General features: G+C 39.3%; 1 protein-coding gene and 2 non-coding genes across 3 annotated transcripts in view; all 3 read right to left on the bottom strand.

Annotated features, from left to right (window-relative positions):
* LOC140680178 (uncharacterized) overlaps positions 1-13,471 on the bottom strand; it is a 65,403-nt gene that overhangs the window by 24,064 nt on the left and 27,868 nt on the right. The window lies entirely within an intron of this gene.
* On the bottom strand, positions 8,718-8,790 carry trnav-cac (transfer RNA valine (anticodon CAC)). The gene has a single exon. It is a non-coding gene; the product is annotated as a tRNA-Val (tRNA).
* trnav-cac (transfer RNA valine (anticodon CAC)) lies at positions 13,179-13,251 on the bottom strand. Its single transcript has one exon. It is a non-coding gene; the product is annotated as a tRNA-Val (tRNA).

Raw genomic sequence — 13,471 nt, 5'->3', positions numbered from 1 at the left:
CCTATAAACAATGTCAAGTACAAGATGAACTTCCGAAAATTATGAAATGTCTTTTGTACAACATATTATAAATACACATTATACACAATATGAACATTGTTCAATTATATACACAGTAAAGGCATGTGAAATATCCTTATACGCGTATTAAACCTTTGTACCAATTTATATACGATATACAAACAATTATACTTCCATTATTATTTATATCCCACATTTAGTATATGTTGCTATCATGCTTTATCAGCGAGGAAGACAACATTTGTGTTTACTTTTTTGTCAGATCCAAGTTTTATTGCTCTGCTGAATAAATGAATCACTATGGCTGCCAATATGGAGGATTATTTATATATTTAAGATCAAATACTTTCCTTAACAGCTAGAAAAATGACACCACAATAAAAGTGAAACAGCAGCAGGACTCAGTAAATATTTTATTCATTGACTAATTAATAAACTATAAAGAGTAACATGACAGTGGATATTTCACAAGAGTTGACTAAAAAGTGTAAAATGGGAATGCTACATAAAATGCTTAACATAGACTGATACTGATACTGTGTAATCATTTATTTGTCCTAACATTATTTTGGGATATAAATTGATGTCCCCCCAATGTTAAACTCATTTCTACGCTCACTGTGTGAAGACTGGAGGTTAATGTACTAATAAAGTAAAAAGATGTAGCACAAATGATGTGTATATATGGTAGCCAATAACAAGTCCGCCTGTAAGGCACACAAACACATTTATTCAACATCGTTATGATGTAACATGGAAGATGCTAACGTTAAGCTAACTAGCGAGGTGATTCTGTGAAGAGCTGCTCCGCAAAGTTGGCATACAACCAAAACATACTTTAAAATGTTATTATTAATGTTCACTTTCAATGTATTTATTTGGAACATGTCAAAACTTTACAAGCATAACTTTTGCTCAAGTGATCAAGCGTCCAACATGAGTGGAAGAAGCAGAGCTTGTCTGGTCCCCCCCAGTGTAAAAACTAAATGCTTGTCTGGTCCCCCCCAGTGTAAAAACTAAATGCTTGTCTGGTCCCCCCCAGTGTAAAAAGTAAATGCTTGTCTGGTCCCCCCCAGTGTAAAAAGTAAATGCCACTCAATGATGTGTTGAGTTGAGTTGAGTGTATTTATTTCTATGTGACATTTAAAACAAGCTCAGTTGGCCAAAGTGCTGTACAGACATAAGACATAAGGTGCACATAGTGTCACATTAACATGGTAACACAGGAGGATGAATACAATACAATAGTAAAATATACCTTAAAAGAAGTGCAGAAAATATCACCTAAAATACTAAAATGTAGTAAATAAATACAAAAGGATAAAACAAGCAATAATTAAAAACAGCCAAGATGCTGCCTAACTGGATTTGAACGCCAGGGAGTAAAAATATGTTTTTATATTGAAATAGTCTCAGAGACTGGGAGGATCTAATAGATAGTGGAAGGTTGTTCCACAGTCTGGGCCCTGCCACTGAGAAGGATCCATCTCCTCAGCCCAGTTTTTGGGACAGCCAGGAGGAGCTGGTCTGAAGACCTCAGGGTCCTGCTGGGTTAGGTTTAGGGTTACCCTAGCCCCCTACTGTACTGTTTACTTGTTGAAATACCCTTTTTAGAGCAAATATCTACCCACATGGACACTTTGCTGCTGCCAAAAATGTATTTCAAGTAATATTTTGATATTGACACACAGGGGCGTCACTAGCTTTTAAGGACATGGGGGCTTAGCCCCCAGGAGATGCACAGGATGCGAGCGAACGTAGCGCACGAGCACAAATCTTCACAAACGTCTAACAAAGACTTAGAAATGATTCATTGTTATTATTATTATTTCAGTGGGTTTATTTTCAATGTGTGTTCAGTACAACAACAACAATGACATTTTGTTGACAGCATCAACAAGAAACAATGACTTGCATGATCCTTCAACATACACTGAAACACAATGAAAGTCATGGCATTAGCCTCGATGTTATTACTTCACAACATAGAGGCTAATGCCACCACTTTTGCTCACAATACTATAATTGTTTGTTCCCAAATATTTTGAAGTTGCACAGATTACATTTTGGGAACATATGTGACTAAAATGGTTGTAAATTCAAGCCCTGGAAATATTACTTAATTACTTGAATTAAAGTCATATCTGGACCGGGATAATTTGGCTTATATAATATATATATATATATATATATATATATATATATATATATATATATATATATTATGGCAAGCCGTTAAGGAAATGAAATATATATGGAAGTCTGAATAGAAATGAGAAAGGTTTATATATACTGTAAATACGAAAGACTGCTGATGTGAAAAAGAGCCAAAGCTGTCAAAGAGCTGAGGGACCATCTTCAAAGTGCAATGTTGAAACAAATAATGTAAACAATAAAATGTAACTTCCAGGGCTTGAGATTAATGTAGTCCCGTCGTCCCGGGGACGGTAAAAAAATGCACGGGACGAAATGAAATGCTCCCCGGGACGATGGCTTTTAACCATTTTTTTTACTTTTTCTTTTTATGTATTTATTCATTTTACATTTTGTATTCAATGTCTTGGTTTTTCCTCCCTCTGAAAATCCTATGAAATGATTAACACCCATCCATCCATCCATTTTCTACCGCTTATTCCCTTCGGGGTCGCGGGGGGTGCTGGAGCCTATCTCAGCTACAATCGGGCGGAAGGCGGGGTACACCCTGGACAAGTCGCCACCTCATCACAGGGCCAACACAGATAGACAGACAACATTCACACTCACATTCACACACTAGGGACCATTTAGTGTTGCCAATCAACCTATCCCCAGGTGCATGTCTTTGGAAGTGGGAGGGGCCTATCCCCAGGTGCATGTCTTTGGAGGTGGGAGGGGCCTATCCCCAGGTGCATGTCTTTGGAGGTGGGAGGGGCCTATCCCCAGGTGCATGTCTTTGGAGGTGGGAGGAAGCCGGAGTACCCGGAGGGAACCCACGCAGTCACGGGGAGAACATGCAAACTCCACACAGAAAGATCCCGAGCCCGGGATTGAACCCAGGACTAGTCAGGACCTTCGTATTGTGAGGCAGACGCACTAACCCCTCTTTCACCGTGCAGCTATTAATGTAACAATACAATACAACAAATATATTTAATGATGCTTTTTCCATTATTTTAACAATAGGCTAATGTATATTACTTGATATAGATTCTACAAGAAACACAAAAGTTAAAAAGTAAATAATTTGCAATTGCAGACACAAGGTTTGGTGCAGCTTCACTCATTGTAAAGGAGGACGGAAGTCCACGCAGGAGAAAAATGACTACAAAGATGGTGTATTTAGAGCGGGAAAGTAACTTTTTGTCAAACACAGACCAGGTGTAAAGTGGAGCTAATACATTTTACTACAAGCAGTGATGAATACTTACTTTCTTGAAAACCTTTCTTATCTCCATTTTGCATCCGTTCACGTTCTTGTTCTGCAATCTGCAGTGCTGTGTGCTAATGTGCTTCGTACACCTGCAGGACCGCAAGCAAGGTCGCAGAGAAAATGCGGACTGGATTTTGAGTGATGTGGGCATTTTCTATATGAAGAAGTGGAATGGATTGGATACCGACGCACTAAAGGGGCTCGCTACCTTACGCTATGAAGTGAGGGGAAACTGAGTGAATAATGACAGGTTATATGATTATTTATTTAAACTCATATTCGGGCCACTTTATAATGAATATGTCAGCATGTATTTGTAAAATAAAAATATATAACACCAAATGATTTAGGGGGGCTTAAGAATATTTTAGGAGGGCTTGAGCCCCCCTAAAATAGGCCTAACAACGCCAATGTTGACACATCTCATCTCTGCATACTCTACTAGAATACCCTTATGAGCATTACATATACTGTATATAAATCAAGTACCTATTTTACTGTTTACTTGTAGAAATACCCTTTACAAAGTTAAAATATGCCAAAACAACCACTTTGCTGCTGCCAAGAAATGATTTCAAGTAATATTTTGATATTGACACATCTCATCTCTGCATATTCTACTAGAATACCCTTATGAGCATTACATATATCAACACCTACTGTACTGTTTACTTGTTGAAATACCCTTTTTGGAGCTAAAAACTACCCAAATGGCCACTTTGCTGCTGCCAAAAATAGATTTCAGATAATATTAACAATAATAACAAAATGTCAAAGCATTTCTCTAAAAAACAACATTATACATTGTGAAAATGTAAACGATAGCAAGAATATACATACAAATTTAGGAAAATTTCACTAGCAAACACTTTGTTTAAAAGGTTTTTACTGTACCAAAATTCTAAATAAGTAAATAAAAATGACTGATAAACACTGGAAAACTGTCACTGAATGTCTTAGTGTGATGTCATTCTGTCACAGACAAATGCTACACAGCTCCATGCTGGTGCTGAGAGGAAAAACATGTGTTATATTTGTGTCATTTTTTTATATATATTTATATATATATATACACACGCACACACATACATATATACAGTATACATATATACACACAAACACTCAATTTGACATACAAAATAACTACTATTTTTAAGAACAAGTTACAGTAAAATATAATACATATAACATATAATATATATGTATATAAAAAAATATATAAACATATATACATGCTTATACATATGTATATTATATATATATATATATATATATATATATATATATATATATATATATATATATATATATATATATATATATATATATATATATATATATATATTATATTATATATACACATATAAACTATATGGGTATACATTTGCTCCAAAAAGGGTATTTCAACAAGTAAACAGTACAGTAGGTAGTTGATGTTGATATATGTAATGCTCATAAGGGTATTCTAGTCAAATATGCGATGTGTAAATATCAAAATATTACGTGGAATCACTTTTTGTCAGGCAATGTTACATTTAATGACAATGTTACATAAATGAATACATCCAAACACGTTGTACATATTTATTATGTGCAGGAAGAAATAACAGTTACAATTGTGTGTATCTTCCAAACAAGAAAGAGGTTTTATCACATCACCATGGGACTAACAACACTCCTTTAAATCTCATCAATACCACAGAAGAGGCAAACTGTCCTTTTCCAGGCACCATAAAGTCTTAAATAATGTCAAACACGTAGCGATACAACAACCAGGAAGATAAAGTGTTTGTCTCACACCTACTAATCCACTGTGGACACACCAAGACACAAATGGAGGTTCAGTGACCTCCGCCAAGGAAAGACATTTTTGACAGCCATTCACATTTTGCCACAACACACATGAGGGAAAGTCCTAGTTGGAAATACTAATATTGTGTGTAAGTCACGTGATACATGTTGTGTGTAAGTCACGTGATACATGTTGTGTGTAAGTCACGTGATACATGTTGTGTGTAAGTCACGTGATACATGTTGTGTGTAAGTCACGTGATACATGTTGTGTGTAAGTCACCTGATACATGTTGTGTGTAAGTCACGTGATACATGTTGTGTGTAAGTCACGTGATACATGTTGTGTGTAAGTCACGTGTGTAAGATGCCAAAAAGAGATGTGAGTTGTTTTCAAGGCTTTGGTCCTGAAAAGATGGAAGGCTTTTGCTGGGCGCGGTGGATATTTGGAATGGAAGAAACCTTGGAGGGGACCACAAGTGGTAATGATGATGCCAGCCTATTTCATCCTAAACTTCATTGCAAAAGGACGCTTTCTTCTTTCCTTTATTTTTTTCCGGAAAAACATTTCGGCGACGGGGTTTTCAATTTAAAAGCTTTAATTTGCATTTTCTTTGCAGCCGACTTGCTTCCTCTCGTCGAAACGAGGAAGTGTCCTTCGGCCCGTTCAATCCCGGGTTGGGGTTGATGGAAGGAGTTTGGAAAAAAAAACAAATGTGAGAAAAGTTGGGCCCCCCGCGACGGTCCCCTTTCCTCTTTGGTCCGGGGTCTCCCCTTACGACTGTCCTTCGCCATTCTTTCCTCCTCTTTTTTAATATTTGTACAAAACTTCACTCGCCCAAAAAAAAAGAAAAGTTTTCGAAAAATGTGGTAGGGGGGGGGGCTCCAACAACTTTGCCGACTTTACGCTTGGTGACAGAAAAAAAGTTTTCGTGCACAACTTGAGTCCAGCTTTTCTTCCATGTTAAAATCGGTAATGATAACAATCTTTTTTCGTGTTTTTCTGAGGTAAAAAACAAAAAAAAAAAAAAAGTTTCTCCCCCTTACCGTTAAACGCCGCCTCGGGAATGGGGGGGGGGAGAAAAGAAAAGGCCCTTTTTAGAAAAAATCTTTGACCTGGTCCTGGCTATTTGGGCGTGCTTCAGTTGGGACAAAAAAAGCATGTAAAGGATCTTGGACTATTTTGGACAAAAAGCCTTCCCACCTGACTTGTCAATGAGCTGCAGAGACTGAGAGGGCATCATCTTCTACCACCACAAAACAAATGAAGCAAGAAAAGTCTTTTCCCAACCTTGCAAAGGGAAGAGGCGGAGAGAAGCAGTTTGTCGCTACATGCGGAAACAAATGCCAAATGGTGTGTGCATCATCTAATAGTGGCCTTCAGATTTCTGTCCTGGGAGTTAAAGACATACACTTGGTTGTCTCCGGTACTGAGAAAGACATGATTCCGTAGTAAGGAGCCCACTTTCACAATACACCACTGTGAGAAATAAGCAAACTCCTTCCTTCCATCTTTATTTACAGCGGAAGAGAGACCACCACTGTTTCCCGCGCCTCAAATTCTGACCAATAGCAGTTTGCATTTAGCGGTCATCAAGTCTTTATTTTGTCTCTTACTGTGGTGTTGTCTTTATTTTGATATGGCATACAGGATGTGATGTTATTATGCTTGACACATTGACTCCTCTGGAGAATAAACTGATCATTACAACTCATATTAGTCGATTAAAGAAAGTGAATTTTGGTTTGATTTATTGTTTGAAATACTTAAACTATAGTATTGTTGTTACTTCAATGTTTACGCCAATCAAGCACTTGATGGCGTTGTGTTGCTAGACTAGGAAGCGGAAGTAGCGTTCATGAGGAGTTTCCATCATACAATTATTGATATTGTCTCTCAGTATGCAAAATAAAGGGACTTTGATTTATTGCATCAAATGTTAGTTGTAGTATTTACATGTTTTTCTTCAACAGTTGGGCAAGACAACCACAAGGTGGCGTAGGCCGCACCAGCACTTGTGTAGCTCAACCATGAAGAAGAAAACTATCCAATCAAAACATTTTCAAGAAAACTGTCATATTTCAATTCGCTTTGCATGTTTTTTTTTTTGCCATTTTTACAACTTTTATCCGGCTTTTAAATCAAGCCCAAATGGAGCTTTTTAACGAAAGTGAAACATTTACGATGTACTTTTGGGAGAATAGGTTACAAACTTTTGAAGGGTGGCCTTTTGACAAAGACTGGAAAATGTGAGTTTTGAGTCCAAATTGAAAAGAAGTCAGTTTTAATTGTAAACATTGCAGATAAAATGACAAGACGCATGTAGCAGCTTTTTGTTTATAGCATTTCTTTGTTGCAAAGTAGTGTTGTTGAAGCAAGTCTTTAACTCTTTCATTCTTAATAATCAAATGTAGATACTTTTTCTTATGCCTTCTGATCTCTCTCTCTCTCTCTCTCTCTCTCTCTCTCTCTCTCTCTCTCTCTCTCTCTCTCTCTCTCTCTCTCTCTCTCTCTCTCTCTCTCTCTCTCTCTCTCAAATTTGCAAAAAAATTTCTAGTTAAAACGTTTGCAACATAACTTTCAAGCCATGCTTTTTTAAACTAATGTAAATTACTGATAATCAATGCTATCGCCTCAAATTGGCTATCATTAATTCAGTCTAGGGTTATAGACATCGTGTTGAAATCCCATGCTGTTCCAGGCACTGTAGCTGTCAGTCAAGGTGCCTGTTTGTTAAATAGGAGATGTTGGGCTCAAATCCCGTCAGTGTCTTGACGTTTTTTCTGTAACACTTTCTCAGTTTGTTTTCAAACCACATGAATGCAAGCCAAATTATATTCGTTTTGAATAAAATCCCAATGGATCCACAGAGTTTGATGTTTACTGCAATGTTTTCTTCAAAAAAATGCCATTTTAAATGTGGATTGAACCAGGACTCAGAAAGAAACACAACTTCAGATGGGTTCCAAATCACTTTGTAATTTAAGACAGCAGAGTGGCGCAGCGGAAGCGTGCTGGGCCCATAACCCAGAGGTCGATGGATCGAAACCATCCTCTGCTATGATTTAGGTTTCAGGTGACTATTTGACTGGTTCTTAATTTGAAAGCAAGGCCAACACTCATTCAGACTGCAGCTGTCTTCTCTAACTCTTTGGGAATTACACCTATGATTCCTGCTAAAAGAGAGGTTAAACATCTTATCAGTCAATCTAAACAGTACAGTTGCAATCCATTGAAAGCCCTGAGAATACAGTGACTTGAATGAATGAGAAATTTCACAGGTTTGTGCGTGACATTTTCATGGAACCCAGCATTCATGATGTTGAAGCCTGAGGTCTGCCTATATGAGAACCCTCTAAATTTGGTGTTGTGTGTGCTCGGCTGTACATGAGGTGGTCAGCTATGTTGCAAACTACTTTATGATGAAACACAGGACCTTGCTATCATTTATTTCCTTGCTTATTTATAGAGGTAAGAAGGAAAGTAAAAAGACCTTGCTTCCACCCTGTTTCGAACAGGGGACCTTTCGCGTGTGAGGCGAATGTGATAACCACTACACCATGGAAACTGCTGCAAGTTGTAGACCTTTATCAAAACTTACAAGTTGATTTCCGGCCAATGGAAAACATGGTGCTCGCTAGTCTTATTGCTGTTATTAGCTGCATTGCATTTCTTGCCTTTTATGGATGTTGTTAAATCCCTTGTGCACGTAGAATGTGTTCTACTTTGTAGCATGTTTTGTCTGTCGCGGCCCGCATTTCAAACGTTCTTCCTCTTAACCGAGTTTAGAAAACTTTTTTTACTCCACAGGCATTGGTGGTTCAGTGGTAGATTTCTTGCCTGCCACGCGGGAGACCCCGGTCCGATTCCCGGCCAATGCATTCTGTTGCTTTTATTACATTTTAACTAATATTCATAAGGGACAAAAGCAATGTTCGTGAAAACCTCAAGACGCAGGCATTCCACCCAAAAGGCATATTGGACTCGCCGAAGGCTGAAGCAGTGTACTTCCAGTTACGCTAATCCAAAGACAACGACATCGGGACATCGTAACATAAGATTTTATAATTTTTTGGGGAGTAAGTAATCATGTAAACCAGTACCGTATTTTCCGCACCATTAGCCGCACCTAAAAACCACAAATTTACTCAAAAGCTGACAGTGCGGCTTTTAACCCGGTGCGCTTTAATAAACACGTAAACCAATAAGTCTCTGTGGCGCAATGGGTCAGCGCGTTCGGCTGTTAACTGAGAGGATGGTGGTTCAAGCCCACCCAGGGACGAAATCTTGACTCGAGCACAGGGGTTTGAGGGTTTTCTTGTAGAGCCCACGTCCTTCTCTAAATTTGCAAAAAAGTTTCTAGTTAAAACGTGTGCCACAATTGCAATATAACTTTCAAGCCATTCTTGTTTAAACTAATGTAAATTACTGATAATCTATGCTATCGCCTCATATTGGCTATCATTAATTCAGTGTAGCATGTTTGGTTCATCGCAGCCCGCATTTCAAACGTTCTTCCTCTTAACCGAGTTCATAAATCTCTTTTACTCCACAGGCATTGGTGGTTCAGTGGTAGAATTCTTGCCTGCCACGCGGGAGACCCGGGTCCGATTCCCGGCCAATGCATTCTGTTGCTTTTATTACATTTTAACTAATATTCATAAGGGACAAAAGCAATGTTTGTGACAACCGCAAGACGCAGGCATTCCACCCAAAAGGCATATTGGATTCCCTTAAGTCTGAAGCAGTGTACTTCTACTTACGCTAATCCAAAGACAATGACATCGGGACATCGTAACATGAGATTTTATAATTTTTGGGGGAGTAAGTAATCATGTAAACCAGTACCGTATTTTCCGCACCATTAGCCACACCTAAAAACCACAAATTTACTCAAAAGCTGACAGTGCGGCTTTTAACCCGGTGCGCTTTATATATGGATAAATATTAAGATTCATTTTCATAAAGTTTCGTTCTCGCAACTTCGGTAAACAGCTGCCATCTTTTTTCCCGGTAGAGCAGGAAGCGCTTCTTCTTCTACGCAAGCAACCGCCAAGGTAAGCACCCGCCCCCATAGAACAGGAAGCGCTTCTTCTTGTACTGTAAGCAACCACCCGCCCCCGGAAGAAGAAGAAGCGCGCGGTGCATGCTGGGATATGTGACGTTTCATTTCCATTTGTGTGTTTATGTAAAGACCCCAAAATGGCTCCTATTAAGTGTGTTGTCTGTCTAATTATAAATAATGCAGACGATGCGTGTTAACTGAGTTCTCAACGTTTACTCACAGCGTGCTCATAACCACATTCTAACTCCCAGCATACAACAACGCTTCTCAGGGCTACCGCGCATGCTCGTAACTATCGTTGCATGCTGGGTAGTGTAGTTGTTATATTTGCTAGCTCATAACATCACAGTAAGAGACACGCTTACGCGCTTAATTCAATACTCGCCGTCATTCCGGGTGGATTGACAAAAGACCTCCAGCCGCTAGATATTGGTGTCAACAGGGCATTCGAAGCTAGACTGCTAACTGCGTGGGAACAATGGATGACAGAAGGCGAACACACCTTCACTAAGACAGGGAGGCAGCGCCAGACGACGCCAACATCTGCCAGTGGATCGTAAATGCCTGGGCAGATATTTCGGTCACAACTGTGGTCCGAGCTTTCCGGAAGGCAGGATTCACAAAACTGCTGGATAACAGTGACAATGACTCCGATTACTTCGACGAGACGGAGCCGGCCATTTTGGATCTCACATTTGCCCAACTTTTCACTTCGGACACCGAAGACGAAGGATTTACGAATGAAGAATAACTTCAGAAAGTGAGCGCTATGTTTATTTTGTGTGTTGTGACATTAACGTTCGAGCAACATTATGTTGCTATTGCTCTGCACTATTTTGAATTTTACTATGTTTGTGATTGCACATTTGCGTACATTTTGGTAGTGAACAGAGTTGTTAGAACGCTGGTTTTTAATATATTATTAAAGTTTGACTGACCTATCTGACTGTTTTTTTGACATTCCCTTTAGCGCAGCGTAGGCGCGGCTTATAGTCCGGGGTGGCTTATTGGTGGACAAAGTTATGAAATATGCCATTCATTGAAGGTGCGGCTAATAATCCGGTGCGCCTTATAGTGCAGAAAATACGGTAAGTCTCTGTGGCGCAATGGGTAGCGCGTTCGGCCGTTAACTGAGAGGATGGTGGTTCAAGCCCACCCAGGGACGAAATCTTGACTCGAGCACAGGGGTTTGAGGGTTTTCTTGTACAGCCCATGTCCTTCTCTAAATTTGCAAAAAAGTTTCTAGTTAAAACGTGTGCCACGTTTGCAACATAACTTTCAAGCCATTCTTGTTTAAATTAATGTAAAATACTGATAATCAATGCTATTGCCTCATATTGGCTATCATTAAATCAGTGTAGCATGTTTGGTCCGTCGCAGCCCGCATTTCAAACGTTCTTCCTCTTAACCGAGTTCATAAATCTCTTTTACTCCACAGGCATTGGTGGTTCAGTGGTAGAATTTTCGCCTGCCACGCGGGAGACCCGGGTCCGATTTCCGACCAATGCATTCTGTTGCTTTTATTACATTTTAACTAATATTCATAAGGGACAAAAGCAATGTTTGTGACAACCGCAAAACGCAGGCATTCCACCCAAAGGACATATTGGACTCACCGAAGGCTGAATCAGTATACTTCTAGTTACGCCCATCCAAAGACAATGACAATCGGTCAGCGCGTTTGGCTGTTAACTGAGAGGATGGTGGTTCAAGCCCACCCAGGGACAAAATCTTGACTCGAGCACAGGGGTTTGAGGGTTTTCTTGTACAGCCCATGTCCTTCTCTAAATTTGCAAAAAAGTTTCTAGTCAAAACGTTTGCAACATAACTTTCAAGCCATGCTTGTTTAAACTAATGTAAATTACTGATAATCAATGCTATCGCCTCAAATTGGCTATCATCAATTCAGTGTAGGGTTATAGACATCTTGTTGAAATCCCATGCTGTTCCAGGCGCTGTAGCTGTCAGTCAAGGTGCCTGTTTGTTAAATAGGAGATGTTGGGCTCAAATCCCGTCAGTGTCTTGATGTTTTTTCTGTAACACTTTCTCAGTTTGTTTTCAGACCACATGAATGCAAGCCAAATTCTATTCATTTTGAATAAAATCCCAATGGATCCACAGAGTTTGATGTTTACTGCAATGTTTTCTTAAAAAAAATGCCATTTTAAATGTGGATTGAGTTGCCTATCGCCTCATTTTTGAGCCCATGTCCTTCTCTAAATTTGCAAAAAAATTCTAGTTAAAACGTGTGCCACGTTTGCAACATAACTTTCAACTTACTGCAATGTTTTCTTCAAAAAAATGCCATTTTAAATGTGGATTGAACCAGGACTCAGAAAGAAACACTACTTCAGATGGGTTCCAAATCACTTTGTAATTTAAGACAGCAGAGTGGCGCAGCGGAGGCGTGCTGGGCCCATAACCCAGAGGTCGATGGATCGAAACCATCCTCTGCTATGATTTAGGTTTCAGGTGACTATTTGACTGGTTCTTAATTTGAAAGCAAGGCCAACACTCATTCAGACTGCAGCTGTCTTCTCTAACTCTTTGGGAATTACACCTATGATTCCTGCTAAAAGAGAGGTTAAACATCTTATCAGTCAATCTAAACAGTACAGTTGCAATCCATTCAAAGCCCTGAGAATACAGTGACTTGAATGAATGAGAAATTTCACAGGTTTGTGCGTGACATTTTCATGGAACCCAGCATTCATGATGGCGAAGCCTGAGGTCTGCCTATATGAGAACCCTCTAAATTTGGTGTCGTGTGTGCTCGGCTGTACATGAGGTGGTCAGCTATGTTGCAAACTACTTTATGATGAAACACAGGACCTTGCTATCATTTATTTCCTTGCTCATTTATAGAGGTAAGAAGGAAAGTAAAAAGACCTTGTTTCCACCCTGTTTCGAACAGGGGACCTTTCGTGTGTGAGGCGAATGTGATAACCACTACACCATGGAAACTGCTGCAGGTTGCAGACCTTTATCAAGACTTACAAGTTGATTTTCGGCCAATGGAAAACATGGTGCTCGCTAGTCTTATTGCTGTTATTAGCTGCATTGCATTTCTTACCTTTTGTGGATGTTGTTAAATCCCTTGTGCACGTAGAATGTGTTCTACTTTGTAGCATGTTTTGTCTGTCGCAGCCCCCATTTCAAACGTTCTTCCTCTTAACCGAGTTCA

The sequence above is a fragment of the Nerophis lumbriciformis genome, linkage group LG28 (assembly GCF_033978685.3).
Source record: "Nerophis lumbriciformis linkage group LG28, RoL_Nlum_v2.1, whole genome shotgun sequence".
In the NCBI taxonomy this organism is placed as follows: Eukaryota; Metazoa; Chordata; class Actinopteri; order Syngnathiformes; family Syngnathidae; genus Nerophis; species Nerophis lumbriciformis.
This window is presented reverse-complemented; position numbering and strand designations above follow the sequence as displayed.